The sequence below is a fragment of the Arachis hypogaea genome, chromosome 19, assembly GCF_003086295.3.
Source record: "Arachis hypogaea cultivar Tifrunner chromosome 19, arahy.Tifrunner.gnm2.J5K5, whole genome shotgun sequence".
Lineage (NCBI taxonomy): Eukaryota > Viridiplantae > Streptophyta > Magnoliopsida > Fabales > Fabaceae > Arachis > Arachis hypogaea.
The window spans coordinates 69,799,300-69,819,186 of NC_092054.1; positions in this window are offsets into that span (position 1 = coordinate 69,799,300).

Below are 19,887 nucleotides of genomic sequence, written 5' to 3' on the forward strand. Positions count from 1 at the left end.
TACCTCATTGATGGAGAATGATAGTCACGGATGGGTGGTGATACTGAACGGGAGGTTTCCCCAAGGATCCCGATTCACTATCCACAAAAGCTAGCCGGCGCTGAGCTTGCCTTATATGAGTTAAAGTTCTTTCGATTTCCGGATCAAAAGTGGCCAAGCTCGGGTCTGGAAGCGACCATGTCATTCAACTGAGGAGGCAATGAAAACCATGCAATTATGAAAAGCAAAACAAAAATATGCAAGTAAACAAGATCCACTTAACAATCAACGACTACTAAAACTAACTAAAGAGAAAAGTAGTATCTACAATTAGTGCTAAGTAGCAAACCAAAAATCTAGTATTTACTCTATTCACATATTTACAACAACCAAAATTGTAGCACTCATTGCACTTAAAGTGAACTCCCCGGCAACGGTGCCAAAATTTGATGCGTGCCAATTCGCATATGGGATTAGGAACTTGATTATCCAAAAATGGAATTAGCGTTGTAAGTATGTCCTAACCCAACAAGTTGGCCATCGATCAAATTAGAAACTCACAAGATGTGTCACAATTCAAAACTAATTCAAAACCGAGAGTATTTGACTCCCGAGTAATCTCCCAAAGAGTACTTTAGAACAATGAGTGTGCAAATTCGGTTCTAGTGATCAAGGGGTTGTCAATGAAGAAATGAACATATAAAGCAATAAAAGAACATGCAAAATTGTAATGATTGAACTAATGAAGAAATTAAAGGACCAACTATGTAATATAAACAAGTAAAGTATAAAAGAGATTAACATGGAAATGTATGAAAGATTGAAAGCATCAAAAAGAGTCTTGGCTTGGAGTGAGCTAAGGGTCCTTTCCTTATTGGAACCACAACTATGACAATTATGATGGATTAATCTCACTTGATCAACTCTCACATCGGAAAGTAAGTTAAATGAGCATAAGTGTTCTCAACCCACAAATCCTAAATTGCTTGCTAATTGCTTTAGCAACAAATTAGCGTTAGTGGGAACAAGAATAATTAACAATCTAAGAATTGAAACTAAATTTTGGACATTCCAACTCTAGAAACCCAATTGCTCAGTTTACCCAAGCCAAGAACCAAAAAATTTAGCCTAAAACCATCTTTGACATTTTGTCAAACATTTGCTGGGCAAAAACCTTAAACATGAATAAAATGAGAAAAGGCTTGAAACTAAAAGCAACAATTGATCTCAATCAACAAGAATAACACAAGAAAGCATGAAACAAACATCAAACATAAAATTCATCAATAAGAAATTAAAATTGCAAGAGAGAAGCAAAATTGAACTATAACTTGAATTAGAAGAAAGAGTAATGACAAAGTAACTATAAAGAGTAATAACAAGAGAATACTTACAATGAAAGCTAGCAAAATCCAAGATCAAAAATGGAAATGGCACTTGAATGTAAAACCCTAATAGAGATGATGAAAAACTTAGAGAAAAACTAACTAAAAACTTCCTACTACTACTCCTAAACTATACTAATGATATGCTATGTTATGTCCCTCATTTCCCCTCCAATATGAGCTAGAAGACTTCAGAAATGGGCCTCCAATGCCCTGATATTGTAAGTCACGTGCCAGTTGAATGAAGTCATGTGTGGACATCTGTGCGGATGCACAGATGCGTGCATCCGCACTCCTTGCGAGAAATATAGTCCTATGCGTACGCACAAGTAGCCGTGCGCACGTACACTAGGTGATGCTTGAATGGAAGCGCGACGCACTCGAAGCAATCCACACGCTCTGATTGGGCAGCTGTGTGTATGCACAGGCAGCCGTATGTAAATCATGTTGCTTGTATGCGAAGTTTGTATTCGTAGGTTTTGATGAATGACAAACCAACAAACGACATGAAAGACAAACCAACAAACAACTTGAATGAACAAGCATGTTGAAAGATCAACCAACATTCAACGTTGAGGAATAAAGAGTTGAAAGCAACACAACAACAACAAGAAACTCAAGTCCACAACATTTGAAGACAAGTATAGTGTCTTAGGACTTAGGTAACTTCTTGTTAAGAACCAATTGCTAAATCTCTCAACACACACTCACAAAATGTTTTGATGCACATCTTGCAATTCGATGCTAGCCAAATGGTTTAAAAACTTGTTTTCAAAGGTACAAAAGCATAGGAATTGACTCCAACAAGTTTGAGATCAATCCTAAGTATTTTGAAGTGATTTTAAGCCATTCTTTAAGGTTTGCATCGATGCACACTCATCTTGCATCGATGCAAAGCATGCGACGACTTGTTGCATCGATGCAAAGATGTTTGCATCGATGCAACCTAGCTGAAAATTCAAATTTTAGCTTCAAAGACACATTTGCATCGATGCAAAGTGTTATGCATCGATGCAAATGATTCAAAAACATAAAAAACGGCTAGTTTTGACAAAAAGGCTCCATCCCATTAACTCCCCAACATTTCTAAGGTTTGAGGAGTCTATAAATAGATGGATTGAAGCCTTATTTCAGATACTTGAGTATTTGCAAACTATCTTGTTCATATTCTTTCATTCTACACATTTTTTAAGGTGTTATAATACACAATTTGAGAGAGCAATATCAATTGGTTCAATAGTGCTAAACTTGTAATCATACACTCTTCTAGAGAGTACTCATTTCGTCTCAACAATTCTTTGAGAATTGTTTTCTTGTACACTTTGTAAATTGGAGTGTGATCTCCAAGGTTGAGTCAAGAGTTATAAACACTATAGTCGGTGAGGATACCAAAGAAGTATACTAAGTACTCAAGGCAAATCTTAGAGAAGGTATCTCTAAGTGGAGTGGGTTAGTATACGAGTGGTGATCATATACCGTGAGGTGTTAGAAACTAAGGACTCGGATTGTAAAAGGTTTTGCGCGAGCACCTTGAAGCTTGGCAATAGTGGAACTTCTCAATAGCGATTGAGAAAGAAAGTGGACGTAGGACAAGGATTGTGCCGAACCACTCTAAATAGCGTTTGCATCTCTCCAAACTCATCTCTTCAATATTATTGTCTTTTACCTTTGAGCAAATAAATTGTGATCGAAAAGTAGCTTCGTAAGTACTTAAGGAATAACTTAAGTCCGATTGGTGAAAAGCTTGATCAATTTATTTGAGTTGGTGTCTATTGGAAAGTAAAAGCTCCTTATAAATGCTTAGCAATTGAGTTAAGCTCTTGGAAAAATACTAGTACAATAACACTTTTGTATATTGTCTTTAACTTTCACAAAAAGATTCATTGTTGTTGCAATACTCAATTCACCCCCCCTCTTGAGTAATTGTGCATAGGTTCTACAAGTGGTATCAGAGCTTAACCCTTTGAAAGACTTAACCGTTTAAGGGAAAAGATCATGGCAAGCACAAGCTTTAACAACAACAACACTAGTGAAGGTAACTCAACCGCTAGACCTCCTCTTTTTAGCGGAACAAATTACTCTTATTGGAAAAATAAGATGAGAATTTGGATCCGTTCTCAAGATGTGAGAATTTGGAAAGTGATTGAGAATGGAAATCACATTCCAACAAAGACAACAAGCGCTAAAGAAGGAGAAGTCTCCGTCTCAAAGCAAGTACCGAAAGGAGAAGATGAATATAGTGACGATGATTGGAAGAAAGTGGCAATGAATGATAAAGCCATCAACTTCATTCATTGTGCACTTAACAAGCATGATTATATGAAGATCTCTACATGTGAAACCGCTAAAGAGATTTGGGATAAACTCCAAATCACTTACGAAGGAACCGACCACGTTAAAGAATCAAAGGTATTTATGTTGGTTCATGAATGGGAAAATTTTAAAATGAAAGATGAAGAGAGCATTGAAGAAGCTCTTGAAAGACTCTCCAAGATCTTCAACAACCTAAGCATGCTTGGCACAAAATACAATGATAAACAAATTGTGACCAAGGTGCTTACAAGCCTTACACCAAAATGGAACTCCAAAGTGAACGCCATTGTGGAAGGAAGGCTCTATGATCAACTTACATTTGATCAACTACGAGGTAATCTTCTCACCTATGAAATGACTATGCTAAATAGACAAAAAGGTGAAGAAAGCAAGAAGAAAAGTCTCGCCCTTAAAACAACATCACTACAAGAAGAGAGTGATGATAATGAAGAAGAAGGAGATGAAGAATTTGCACTCTTATTAAAAAGATTCAATAAGTTTGCAATGAAGAAAAACTTCAAGAGCAAAACAAAGGTACCAAAATGCTATGAGTGTGGAGAAGTTGGACACATTAAACCCAATTGTCCAAAACTTCAAAAGGAGGACAAAAACAAGAAATTTAAGAAGAAGGAGAAAGCATACATATCATGGGAGAACGTGGATGAATCCGACTCCGATGACGACGAGGTTGCAAATCTTTGCTTAATGGCAAGCGAAGAAAAGGTTAGTGATGACAACTCCACTTCTTTTAATTTACAAGATGAATATGATGCCTTACTTGAGGTGTACACAAAACTTACCCAAGATTATTCTCTCCTAAAGAAAAAGAATATGGATCTTTTAAAACAAAATGAGATGTTGAAAAACGAGAATATCAATCTTGGAAAAGATAAGTGTAGCACAAGTAGTGATCCATACAAATCTTGTAAAATGCATGAAAATGAAATTACAAATCTTAAGAACACTTTAGCTAAGTTTAATGAATCTTCAAAGAACTTAGATAAAATGTTGAAAAACCAAAAGCATGTTCATAATAAGGAAGGTTTAGGTTTTGAAAAAGGAAAATTTAAAAATACTAAAACTCCTATTAGGCAACCGCAAGCCCAAAAGGCAAGCATGCCTAAAAGGAATGAAGCCTTTAAACATCCTCCTCAACATGCTTCATTTAGAAATTATAATCACAATGCATATAGATCAAAAGATGTTGCATTTAGGAAACAACCTAGGCAACCATTTAGAAACATGCATAGGATGCATAATCCAAATGTCATATGTCATTATTGTAATAAAGTAGGTCATATAGCACCCGTATGCTTTACTAGAATTAAACATATAAACTTTCGTAGTCAAGATACGAGATGGGCACCTTATGGGCATTATGCTCATACTAACCATCAAGGACCCAAATTCACTTGGGTACCTAAATCCCAATTTTAATTGTTTTGTAGGTACGTGTTGGAGCTAAGGATACAAATTGGTATGTTGATAGTGGATGCTCCAAACACATGACCGGCGATGAATCAAAGTTCACCGCAATAGAGCCTACAAACGGAGGAAATGTGATCTATGGAGACAACAACACCGGCAAAGTAATCGGCGTTGGAAAAGTTGGTAAAAATTCTTCTACCTCCATAGATAATGTTATACTTGTCAAAGGTCTCAAACATAATCTCATTAGTGTTAGCCAACTTTGTGACAAAGGAAACTTAGTCACCTTTGATTCAAAATGTTGTTTGATAAAAAGGCAAGACACTAATGAAATTGTGCTAATTGGGCACCGTGTTGACAATGTATACATGATTAATCTAGATGAAGTTTCCTCAAATGATGTGAAATGCCTTGTTAGTAAAAATGATGAAACTTGGTTATGGCATCGTAGAGTAGCTCATGCTAACATGGACCATCTTAGCAAGTTGGTCTCTAAAGAGTTAGTAATTGGCTTACCAAAGCTACGTTTTGAAAAAGACGTCCTTTGCGACGCATGTCAAAAGGGAAAACAAGTAAAGGCCTCTTTTAAATCCAAAAACATTGTTTCAACAACAAGGCCATTACAACTTTTGCACATGGATTTATTTGGTCCTTCTAGGACTATGAGCTTTGGTGGCAATTACTATGCTTTAGTTATTGTTGATGATTACTCTCGATTTACATGGACCTTGTTCCTAGCAAACAAGAGTGATGCATTTCGAGCATTCAAAAGATTAGCCAAAGTTATTCAAAATGAAAAGAATTTGCATATATCATCTATTAGAAGTGATCATGGTGGAGAATTTGAAAACAATCTTTTTGAAACTTTTTGTGAAGAAAATGGCATTGAGCATAATTTTTCCTCTCCTAGAACACCACAACAAAATGGTGTGGTTGAAAGGAAAAATCGTCATTTAGAAGAAATGGCGAGAACTATGCTCAATGAGGCTAATATTCCTAAGTACTTTTGGGCGGATGCGGTTAGTACCGTGTGTTATGTTATGAATAGGATTATCATTCGACCTATTCTTAAGAAAACACCGTACGAATTGTACAAAGGAAGAAAGCCAAATATTTCCCACCTTCACGTCTTTGGCTGTAAATGCTTTATTCTAAATAATGGAAAAGATAACTTAGGCAAATTTGATGCTAAGGCTGATGAAGGAATCTTCTTAGGCTACTCTTTAACTAGCAAAGCTTTTAGAGTATATAATAAACGCATCATGACTATGGAAGAAAGTATTCATGTCGCTTTTGATGAAACTAACCGTTGTTGTGCTAGAAAAGATTTTGATGAAAATGTAGAAAACTTTGATTCACTAAATTTGAATGGTGAAGACAAAGAAAAATATTTAAATGAAACCTCTACAAGCTCAACAAAGGATAGTGTTCAAAGTGAAGAAATTGAACCATCACAAGCACAAATAAATGCACTTCCAAAGGACTGGCGTACTTCAAAGGATCATCCTCTAGACAACGTCATTGGTGATGTTTGGAAAGGGGTAACAACTCGATCCACTTTTAGAAATTTATTTGCATATAGTGCTTTTGTTTCTCAAATTGAACCATCTACCATTGAATCCGCAATTGATGATGAACATTGGGCTATGGCAATGCAAGAGGAGCTTAACCAATTCAAATGAAATGACGTTTGGGAATTGGTGCCTAAACCAAGTAATCAAACAATTGTAGGAACAAAATGGGTTTTTAGAAATAAACTCGATGAAAATGGTACAATTGTTAGAAACAAAGCTAGATTGGTAGCTAAAGGTTATAATCAAGAGGAAGGCATTGATTATGACGAAACTTATGCTCCCGTAGCTAGATTAGAAGCTATTAGGATGTTACTTGCTTTTGCATCCTCTTATAACTTCAAACTTTATCAAATGGATGTTAAGAGTGCCTTTCTTAATGGTTTCATTCAAGAAGAAGTATATGTTGAACAACCTCCCGGTTTTGAGGATTATGAAAATCCTAATCATGTTTTTAAACTCAAGAAAGCTCTTTATGGTCTTAAACAAGCTCCAAGAGCTTGGTATGAACGTTTGAGCAAGTTTTTAATAGAAAAAGGTTTTAGAAGAGGGAAGGTTGATACAACTTTATTTATCATGATTGAAAACAAAAATATCCTTTTGGTACAAGTTTACATCGATGACATAATATTTGGTTCAACTAACGAATCACTTTGCAAGTTTTTCTCAAACCTCATGCAAAGTGAATTTGAAATGTCCATGATGGGCGAACTCAACTTCTTCCTTGGTCTTCAAATCAAACAAGGAAAAGAAGGAACTTTCGTTAGCCAAACCAAATATTGCAAGGAATTGCTCAAAAGATTTGGAATGGACAATGCTAAGGCAATGGACACACCAATGAGCACTACTTGCTACCTTGACAAAGATGAACAAGGTAAAAACATAGATGTAAAGAAGTATAGAGGCATGATAGGATCATTACTTTATCTAACAGCAAGTAGGCCAGATATCATGTTTAGTGTATGCATGTGTGCGAGATACCAAGCTAATCCTAAGGAATCTCACTTAAGTGCGGTGAAAAGGATTATGAAGTATCTCATAGGAACATTAAATGTTGGATTGTGGTATCCGAAAGGATCCACTTGTGATTTGATTGGTTATTCCGATTCCGATTTTGCCGGTTGCAAATTGGATAGGAAAAGCACTAGCGGCACTTGTCACTTGCTAGGAAACTCTCTTGTTTCATGGCATAGTAAGAAACAAGTAAGTGTAGCCTTGTCTACCGCCGAAGCCGAGTATGTAGCCGCCGGTAGTTGTTGCGCCCAAATTTTATGGATGAAACAACAACTTGTGGACTATGGACTCATGCTTGATCACATTCCTATCAAATGTGATAATACTAGTGCAATAAATTTAACCAAGAATCCGGTTCAACATTCAAGAACCAAGCATATTGAGATTAGACATCACTTCATAAGAGACCATGTTGAAAAGGGTGATGTGGTTATTGAATTTGTCGAAACTAGTAAACAACTAGCGGACATCTTCACTAAACCTTTATGTAAAGAAAGTTTTTTTAACATCCGAAATGAACTTGGTATCTTGGATTCTAATCTAATATGATTTGTTTGAATTCATTGTATTTATATTGCTATTTTTGTATCTCTTACTAACTTAAGCATTGGAGATATCCAATTAGCCATTGTTTTGTAGGTTTATGAGTTGATGAATGAGTGATTAATCTTGAGGTAGATTGAAGAATTTGAAGATTATAAACAATGGAGGATCAACAAATTGAAGTTTATAATAGTTTAAGTGAGTATATACATGATGGAACTCAAAGGATTGAAGAAAGAAGCACCAAAGGATGAAAATTTGGTGATTTTGGGCAAATTGATGCATGTTGCATCGATGCAACCAAGCTTTGCATCGATGCAAAGCACACAACGTGCTATGTGCATCGATGCAAAGCCTATTGCATCGATGCAAACACGACCAAATTGCACAAAAACACGTGAATTTGGCATTTTTGAGCAACAAAACCCCACTTTTTCATCATCTTCAACCTCACAACTCATATCCCCACATTCAAACCTCCATAACCTCCAAAACAAGCTCACATATAGCTTCATACAACTCACAAAACTTAGATACCCACTACAAACAAATTACAAATTTGAAGTCCCCACATTCTCCTCTACAAAACCCATAAAACAAAATCATCCACAATGCCTAGAATCAAGAGAACCATCAAGAAGTCAAAAGGCTCTTCAAGTGTGGTTCCACCTCCAAATGATCATCCTTTGGCAAGGTACTTTGCTTCTAATGAAGATCTTCAATTCTATGAGGCAAGGCTCGCCGGAAGAAAGGAAATTCCTCCGAGGTCTTTGGATCCGACCCTTCTTGTCATTCATAAGTTTGATACTCTTAAGGCTATTCTAGTTCATCAAGGCCTCATGGATTTTGTTCAAATTAAGAGTAAATTTTATCCGAATTTAGTTGCCATAGCCTATAGTACACTCATGCTTGAGATTAATGAGGAAGATGAATAAAATTTCACATTATTCTTCAAGATAGGAAGAAAGGATTATAGGCTAGATGGTGATGAGTTAGCCACCATTTGGGAGTTGCCAAATCAAGGTGACTTGTTTCAAGGTGGTAAAACCCCAATTGATGAATGGGGTTATTCAAAGGACAATGCCATGCATTTGTTCAACCTTGTACAAGGAGCTCACTCCAAAATTAGTTGCAATTCAATGAGTGCGGAACATAGAACTTTGTTATATCTAGTCACCTATGTATTGCAATCTAGAATATCCGAGCATGCGAATGTAAATGATGAAGATTTGATTGTCATGTGGGCTATGATGAATGGGATTAAGATTAATTGGCCATACTTTATAGTACAACATATGATTAGGCTCAAGATGAAGGATAGGAATGGTGGATTAGGATTCCTTTGCCTATGGTCTAAAGTCTTTGATTATGTTGGTATTGATATATCAAATGAGATTGCCAAGGAAGTACCACCTCAATCTTGTATCAACACTCATATTCTCAACAAAATGGGAAGAAGAAATGTTGATGAACAAGGTCCTCAAGAGCAAGCTCCTCCACAAGCACCTCAAGCTCAAGAACCACCCTCCTTGGTTGATGTAATGAGAGAATTACAATCCATCAACCAAAACATCCAAAGGATTGAAGTAGAGCATGGTAGGCAACTTGAAGCACTTAATCATCGTGTGTCTCGTGTAGATCATCGCACGGGTCGCTTGGATCGTCGTATTGATGACTTATATGAGCATTTCGGCATCCACCTACCGTATGAAGAGGATAATGATGATGATGAAGACCAAGATTGATTGTCTCCTCTTCATCAAGTCACTTTTTATTGCTTTATGTTTATTTGATTATATGAATTGTTAAACTAACTCCTAGTAAGCTAAGGATTTCTATTATGGTTTAAATACTTTGATATTTCCTTCATAATTTTGTTTAATGATTAATGCTTGTATGCTTAATTGGTGAATAACTCAAAATAGGCTTGGTACCCCTATTTTAAGTTAATGTGCATGCCTTGATATATTTCACTTCTTTAGGGGGAATTATACATGCTTGTTATATATAAAAAGAGGAAATCAAATTCTTTTTGAAAGGGGGAATATCTCATCCTTGAGATTAATAGAGATATTGAACTTAAAAAAATTCATTGTTTTATGCATGCTTCTATGACATATTTCAAACTCCTTTCTTTTTGATAATGTCAAAAGGGGGAAGAAAAGTTTGAGGATATTTGAAGTTTTGAACTTTTGAAAAAGAAGAAGTTTGAGGATTTGAAAAGAAGAAATAAGTTTGCGAAATAATGATTTCAAAAAGACTTCCGCTAAGCAAAAACTTTTTGATATCTAAATCGTTTTCTTTGATAAACGCCCTTTAAGGGAACAAATGCACATATTTAGGGGGAACTCCTGCAAAATTTTTTTTTGTGAAGTCTTCTCCAAAGCTTTCTATAAAACAAAGTGCATTATTGTTGCTTTCAAAATCATTTATAAATGCATATCCTCAAAATTGGTTTGTCATTATCAAAAAGGGGGAAATTGTAAATCATGTTGCTTGTATGCGAAGTTTGTATTCGTAGGTTTTGATGAATGACAAACCAACAAACGACATGAAAGACAAACCAACAAACAACTTGAATGAACAAGCATGTTGAAAGATCAACCAACATTCAACGTTGAGGAATAAAGAGTTGAAAGCAACACAACAACAACAAGAAACTCAAGTCCACAACATTTGAAGACAAGTATAGTGTCTTAGGACTTAGGTAACTTCTTGTAAAGAACCAATTGCTAAATCTCTCAACACACACTCACAAAATGTTTTGATGCACATCTTGCAATTTGATGCTAGCCAAATGGTTTAAAAACTTGTTTTCAAAGGTACAAAAGCATAGGAATTGACTCCAACAAGTTTGAGATCAATCCTAAGTATTTTGAAGTGATTTTAAGCCATTCTTTAAGGTTTGCATCGATGCACACTCATCTTGCATCGATGCAAAGCATGCGACGACTTGTTGCATCGATGCAACCTAGCTGAAAATTCAAATTTTAGCTTCAAAGACACATTTGCATCGATGCAAAGTGTTATGAATCGATGCAAATGATTCAAAAACATAAAAAATGGCTAGTTTTGACAAAAAGGCTCCATCCCATTAACTCCCCAACGTTTCTAAGGTTTGGGGAGTCTATAAATAGATGGATTGAAGCCTTATTTCAGATACTTGAGTATTTGCAAACTATCTTGTTCATATTCTTTCATTCTACACATTTTTTAAGGTGTTATAATACACAATTTGAGAGAGCAATATCAATTGGTTCAATAGTGCTAAACTTGTAATCATACACTCTTCTAGAGAGTACTCATTTCGTCTCAACAATTCTTTGAGAATTGTTTTCTTGTACACTTTGTAAATTGGAGTGTGATCTCCAAGGTTGAGTCAAGAGTTATAAACACTATAGTCGGTGAGGATACCAAAGAAGTATACTAAGTACTCAAGGCAAATCTTAGAGAAGGTATCTCTAAGTGGAGTGGGTTAGTATACGAGTGGTGATCATATACCGTGAGGTGTTAGAAACTAAGGACTCGGATTGTAAAAGGTTTTGCGCGAGCACCTTGAAGCTTGGCAATAGTGGAACTTCTCAATAGCGATTGAGAAAGAAAGTGGACGTAGGACAAGGATTGTGCCGAACCACTCTAAATAGCGTTTGCATCTCTCCAAACTCATCTCTTCAATATTATTGTCTTTTACCTTTGAGTAAATAAATTGTGATCGAAAAGTAGCTTCGTAAGTACTTAAGGAATAGCTTAAGTCCGATTGGTGAAAAGCTTGATCAATTTATTTGAGTTGGTGTCTATTGGAAAGTAAAAGCTCCTTATAAATGCTTAGCAATTGAGTTAAGCTCTTGGAAAAATACTAGTACAATAACACTTTTGTATATTGTCTTTAACTTTCGCAAAAAGATTCATTGTTGTTGCAATACTCAATTCACCCCCCCCCCTCTTGAGTAATTGTGCATAGGTTCTACACCGTACGCACGCACACGTCTCTGAGCTCATCTCCTTTGATTCTTCATGTTTTTTCCACTTTGCATGCTCTTCTTCCATTTTCTCCAACCCATTCATACCTTATACACCTGGAATCACTCACAAACAACATCAAGGCATCGAATGGAAGGCAAATGAAATGAAATAGATTAAATTAGGCACAAAAGAGCACATTTTCGTAATCAAGCACAATTCGGAAGGAAAGTTCAAAAGCATGCTATTCAAGGGAATAAGTGCAAGTTTATATGATGAAAATCCATTCAATTCTAACCAAAAATCATCATCAAATATGGATTCATCAGTCTTGTTTTTCAAGAAATGCATAAATTCGTCCGCTATTTAGACGTTATCTGTAACAGCCTACCACACAATGGTGGCGAGGCGCTACGACCTCTAAAATAAATGCATATATATAATTGCAGAAAGAATATAATAAACTAGGAGCCTTGAAAAACAGGTAAAACAAAATCGCAAAATAAAAAGTGCAACGCTCAGAAAACGAGATTACTTGTGTGCTAAGAAACCTAGAGATCATAGATGTAACTAAGTAGAAAGTGGGGATAGAAGATCAAAAGTACATAATATCAAGCTCCTAACTCAGCCTGCGAAGCCAAGGCTGACTGGAGAATATTTGCATATAAATACATATCCCGAAAACCCAGAATACATAATGAAAACCCTAACTCTCCTTAAACCTCTAAGAGGAACAAAATAAACAAGCTAATCGGAGAAAAAGTCAAGTACATATATATAAAGCTTTACATCAAAATAAAACCCAGAGACTACTCTGCTTCAGAAGTCCAGATGCCTATTGAGGACCCTCCCAACCTGCATCTGAAAAATAACAACACAGTATGGGGTGAGAATCGGAGGTTCTCAGCATGGTAGAGGTGCCACACACATAATATATAAGGTCCTGAGAATGCCAGAGGCAATCCTAGAATGCCGACAGTCAGATTATAAAGCTTAAGTACTAAACAGAAACCACAAAGGGGTAGGTGTTCTAAGGAAAATCTAAACTCAGCTTAACTTAATCTTAACCTTACCCTGACCACCTTTCCTCTATTCCTCCGTTTCCAGTGAGTTTGCACAGACAGATAAACAGACAATTGCAAGCACATGTAGGAGACAAGTAATGCAAGTAAAAAATATAGCAATTAACAAGGTATATACAGTTAGGCACTCCCAAATAATGCATAGCAAACAAACAAACATAATGCACATGATGTATGCCTGTCCTATGGTTGATGAGGCTCATCTGTCAGTTATCAAGCCAACCCGACAAGTCTGAAACCCTTGGACTGTCTCCCGTCGCGCATCTCCATGAGTCTATGCATAGCTTTTTCTCATTTCATTCACAAATCATACATTCATATATAACTTTACTCAATGGGGGTTACCAGTCCTGGGAATTTATATGTGCCCGGTCACCCTTATGACGCGGGGTCAACAGAGTATCAAATCTCAACCTGGAACACGTAGTGGCAAGCCACGGTACTTTACCCAGAAAAACTCGTATTTTAGATAATCATTTCACATTTATTTATTAACATTTCATAATCTTTCATTTTAGCTGTAAAATCACTTTATACCTCATATGTTTGCATCATTATACATAGTTTATCATAACTCGGAGCAAGTGGGGTGAAACCACAACCCTTGCGTCTACTCGAAAAGCCTCTATACTAACCAACCTGGAGCAAGTGGGGCGAGACCAGAACCCTTGCGTCTTTCCAAGAGTTACGTTCTCATATACCCAGGAGGAACAAAGGAGGAGATCCTAACATCCCACCATCTCGCTGGGGGCGATTTTATGTAACGACCCAACTCCCAGTATGCCATGGTCATACAAGAAGCTAAGTGTTACCAACTTGTTCTTCCTAATTATTAACTATTACTTAATATATGAGCATGTTCCTTGTTAGAACGTTGCCAATTTTACGAGTAACTTTTTTTTTATTCGCTGCGGATGATAATGTAAAATAAACAAGCATACATTGAGAGCAATAAAAGCAAGCGTAGAGAAATATAGAAATATAGCAGATAATATACATCATGTACACTATAACATAACATGTAGCATTTACACAAGATCAAGTCAGTTTACGTCCTCGTCAACCTACGTAGCTAATAAATACACGACACTCCCAGGGCTTGGCCTATACAAAAAGTCGCTAAACTGGCGCCCAGGCTAGCCTAACCACTACATAGCTCCTAGCTCTCGGGTGTTCTAACACAAGTGAGAGACTAACTATCAGATAATGTCAGACTAGAGCGTCATCAAAAGAATACCCCTTCTGCTGTCAAACTATCTCTACACGTGGCCGTTCAGAGAATCGCCATGAGGCTCGTCCACCTTCTCATCCTGCTCTATCTCTATCTCAGGATCCTTCTCCTCCTCATCATCCGCAGCTACAACTATACCCTCAGATCCACCAGAAGCACTGCTGTCACTATGTACAAAACCATTCGCGAGCACAGGTCCGTTCGCGTAAATAGGAGCTACCCCATCGTCCGGTAGTGTCGACTCAGCAGGCTGTGGAAAGTCAGGGATCGGCTCAGGGGAAAAGTTCTACTCTGGTGGTATCACAGGTACGTAGTCACCAGCTAACTCGGACTCACCAGAAATGATAGGCTCAGGTTCCACCACATTCAATGGTTGAGCTGGTATAGGGTGTCCGAGACCGTCAGGAAAAGGATGTACAGGTGCATCAGGGAGTAAACAGGACAAGGGATAGTCGTAGGGTGCGTCAGGATCAAAAAGTGGACTAGACAGAGGATGTTAAAAAGGGCAATTTTGTAACACGTAATGTCTCATACGAGGCTCCGCACATAAAATGTTGTGACCATAGTACACTGGATCCTCATAAACGTAAGGGTCCTCGAACTCATAGAATATCATGCCCGTCTCCATCTGAAGGGGAGGAAGGGAGAGAAGGGGGTAAGAACTGGGAAGTTCTTAGTAGGGCTGGGGTTATTAGTTACGTTCATTTATTTGGAGTCGATTAGCAGACGAATAACATAATATAGCGAAGCAGTAAACAAAAGATAAAGATAGAAAGAGAAAGTAGAGACAACAGAAAGCAAAACACAAACAAAAGAATACAGGAAAATAAAACACAGAAATAGCGTACAAGCAGACAAATATAAAGAAATAGATCACATACAGAAAAGAATGCAACAGAGAATGATGTGCAGACAAGAATGATGCATGTCTAGCCCTAGCGCAGGCCATGAGCTCATGTGTCGGTTAGCTGCCCGCAATCCCGACATTTATCCGGTCACGAGTAATCCCGATTTCCCGGACACGATTTTCCGTTCCTAAATAAATGCACATATAATAATAGCCGCTCATTTGAGACAGCCTCTGCTTACTGCAGGAAAATATATATATATACTCTGCTCTGCTCTGGGGAAACGGAAAATAGCTGTAGGTAGCTTAGTTTCCCTATAGAAGCTCTGGGTTGCATTAAGCAACTAATATATATTAAATATAGCTCTGGGTTGCATCAAGCAACTAATATATATATATATATATATATATATATATATATATATATATATATATATATATATATATATATATATAAATATAGCTCTGGGTTGCTTCAAGCAACTAATATATATAAATATCTCTTTATTATATTACTCTTCTCTTTATATCTCTTTACTCTGTTCTAGTTTCTCTTTTCTCTATATCTCTTTACTCTACTCTGGTTATTCTGTTCTCTATATCTCTTTACTCTGCTCTGGTTACTCTGTTCTCTGTGTTTCTCTATTCTGCTCTGATATCTTTGCTTAACGTATGTATTTAAAGCTTATGTAAATTTCGGTATGAATAGTTAGCCTGTCCCAAGTATAGGTTCATTAAGTCTATACTGAAATAGTTTAACTTTTCATATTATACCTAATCCTAGTCGCAACTCAAGTACTAACTAAGTTGCCCTAGTTCGTTCACTAGTCTCTATTTGTTTTTCTGTCACTAAAATTTTACAGACTTTTTCTTTGATTTTTATCTTTTCTTTAACTTTTTATCTTTTCTTTATCTTTGTCTCACTATCATGTTATTACCACTCCCTAAGTGTTTTATGAAGGTAATTATGAGATTCTGCACTTAAAGTTGTCTTTCTAAAGCTTTTACAGAAAACTGCCTTTTTCGCATTATTTTATTATTTTTATTAAAATATTATTTTTAATTAAATATTATTATTTAATATTTTATTATTATTTATTATTTTATCATTAATTTTTGAAAATTAACTTACCTTTTACCTTTAACCTTTAAAATTCACTTTTTACCACCCGTAACTTTTAATATTTCTACTTTTACCACCCTAACTTTTAGAAATTACAAAATAATCCCCCAAACACCAAAATATTTACTTCCTTGCCCTTTCTAAGATCTAAAAGGTGTTCTTCAATGTTCTTCACCACACTCAAAGTGTTCTTCGTGTTCTTCGTATATTCTTCAGATTCTTTCTCTGTTTTTACCCGTTTTTCAATCTTTTCAGCAACCGATTTTTACCATAATTCAAATTAAATTAGCAGCCACTAAAACCCCATCTTTTCTACATGATTTTAACACAAATTGAACCCCAATTTAAGGATTAGGGTTCGTTTTTCCAGCAGCCATGAAGAACATAAGTTTCAAGTTGAATATCATCAAATTTCATCAAATTTTCACCAAAATTTCAACAAGAATCAATCATATAAACAATCAATTTCAAGAACAGCCAAACCATATCATAATCACACAACTCAAACACAATCAATCAAGATTAATTTCGTCAAACCCTACCTGGTTTTGCTGCTCCTAATTCGGTTAGACTTTCAGGTGGTCCTTAAGCACTTTTTCCTCCTAAATCACATCAAGAACAACTTTAAATCCAAAAACCCTCAACTAACCAAATCTCTCTCAGCACGTTAGGAGGTGATTTCTAACCTTAGACTTGCTGGAAAGTCACGTTTCTTGGCCCTCAAGTCAAGTTAAGTATGATTCCTAAGGAAGAACATCAAGAAAACACATGTTTAAGCATGTTTCCTTGAAAACCGAATTGAAGAGGGAGGGAGACAGCCATCTCACCTTATTTCCAGTCTTGAAATGTTATATGGTTATGTAGAGGAGGAAGAGAGGATCATTTTGGTGAAATCGGAGTTTTGATTTGAGTTTTAGTTCAGAAGAAATCAAGCTTTGAAGATTAAGTGTTCATGAAAGTTTCTCTCTTTTCTCTCTTGTTATTTTCGTCTAAAATGAAGAAATGAGACAGTCTTGGAGTGTCTTGGGGGTGTAGGGTGAGTTGTGATTGGTTAGCTTGGAGGTGGATTAAAATAATATTAAAATATCTCAGGTGTATAACTACTAAAACTAGATGTATTGGAATACTTGTAAAAACATCTCTAAAAATTATTTTCTGAGTTACTAGCATAAATGACACTAGTAACATATTTATTATGAGAATAGAACATGTATGATGAGGCATTAGCATTGCTAAAGTCATCAGGGAGTGCTGGTGCTAAGCTGCACCAGTAAATTGTGAACCCGGTTAAACCGATTTTTTATTTTTAATTAAAACTGACCAGGTAACCTTATAATATTATTCAAGAAGCTTCTAATACTAATATAATGATAATATCATCCTGTTATCTCTCTTCTCTCATAAATCGAGTCCGGTTTGTCAAACTGAGACTATTTACGAAAAACTGAATCAAAACTCCTAACCGATACGGTTCAAAAACTAGGTTCTTCATCACTGCATTATCGAGCTTGCCTCATAAAAGGTTCTAGCTTAAAGATGACATAATGACAATGAGGATTGAGATACTTGGTGATATATCAGAGCTTCTCCCCTTACTGATCCTCCGGAGTTCTCCGTACTTTCAGAAAAGATCTCGCGTACTCGAAAACCGGGGTTGTTACATTTTACAATAACAGGAGGAACAAAGAAGGGGATCCTTACCTTTCACCATCTCCTGGGGTTGCACGTTCAAGAAAGCGTGCTCAGATGCAACATTTATTCCTTTCATTAGCTAGTTTCATAATTGATATAGTACATAGTTATACATATATATAAGCACCCTACTTTCTCGTACCTAAATCATCATTTTTAGCCTTTACTTCATTCCCAAGTTACCACCTATTCCTAGCTTCATCTTATTACTAGGCTTACTATTATATTTTATAACTAAAAGAATGAAAATAGAGATTTAGAAGTTTAAAATTCCGTTTAAAAACATAAAATCCAATTTTTGCAGAAAACAGAGGCCACGCGCACGCGTCGGCCACGTATATGCATGGACATGCAAGTTTGGCCCATGACGCATACGCATTGGCTCGTTCACGTACGCATGCCTGAGTGGCAGTAGCCACCACATGCAAATGAGGGTTCCGCATATGCAAAAGTCTCATGTCATGAGTACGCGTGGCCCACACGTATGCGTGGGTGTACGTTTTACCAAAAATTTTACTAAGTCTGAATCTTGCAGATTTACCATTTTAAACCCCAAATTTCCGACGCGCATAGCTTTTTTCTTTTAAAACATTTTTTATCCGTTCTTCGAACAGCATAAACTTCACGGACCCAATTTTCATTTAAAACAAGTTTGAACAATTTGGGGGTCTGGAAGCCGAGTTATGCCTCGCCAAAGTTTGGCCAAAAATTAAAATTTGACAAAACTTCAAAACCTCATTTTGATTAAAAGTTACTCCTAATTCAATACCCAAACCTACAAATCATTAACAAGCATCTCTTCCTCAACACCACAACAATCTCCATAATATATCATACCTCAAAACCAACATGACATATCCTTACTATTACCACAATGATCCTTCCAAGCCTACTATATCTCAACTCAACAAATTCATGCATCAATATCTCACACACATCAATAAATTCAATATGTTCTTATTCAATATACATGTTTACACATATCACCTTCATTTCACCACTTATCATTCATTCCACACACACCAAAACCAGCACATGATTCTTATCAATGTTACTAGGCATTAAACATATACATACGTTCCAACCTATCCTATAGTCACCTAGCCTAAGTTTTCACAGAATATTACACGTTAAATATTCAAAACCTAAACCATGCCTTGGCCCATTTCCGCGTATAACCCAAGACAACCCACTAATACACCGAACACAGCCTCAAGAGGTCAAGAATCACAATGGTAACATCATCCACCCTCCTCCAAGTCTCAAGTGTCCACAAATCAAGCACAAATTCCTATACACATCAACCTAATTCACATATATGACACATTCATGCCCAAAATTCAATACCTAATATACCAAACACACAAAATTAAAGAATTAACTAAAGTTCTAGAATTCCCACCTTACCAACGGGAAATTGGGATAAAGCTTGGCAAGTCCACCAAGTTAATTCGATCCTAAACACCGAAATTACACAAAATCTCAACACCAAAGGCAAAGAATTTGAATCTGGAAATTGGAAAATTGAGGAAGAAGACGTGACTTCCTGATGAGCGGATATTTTATACGCTTTTTTGCATCATTTTCATATAGTTTTTAGTATGTTTTATTTAGTTTTTATTCAGTTTTTATAGGTTTTAGTGTTAAAATCACATTTTTGGATTCTACTTTGAGTTTTTATGTTTTTGGACAATTTAAGGTATTTTCTGGATGAAATTG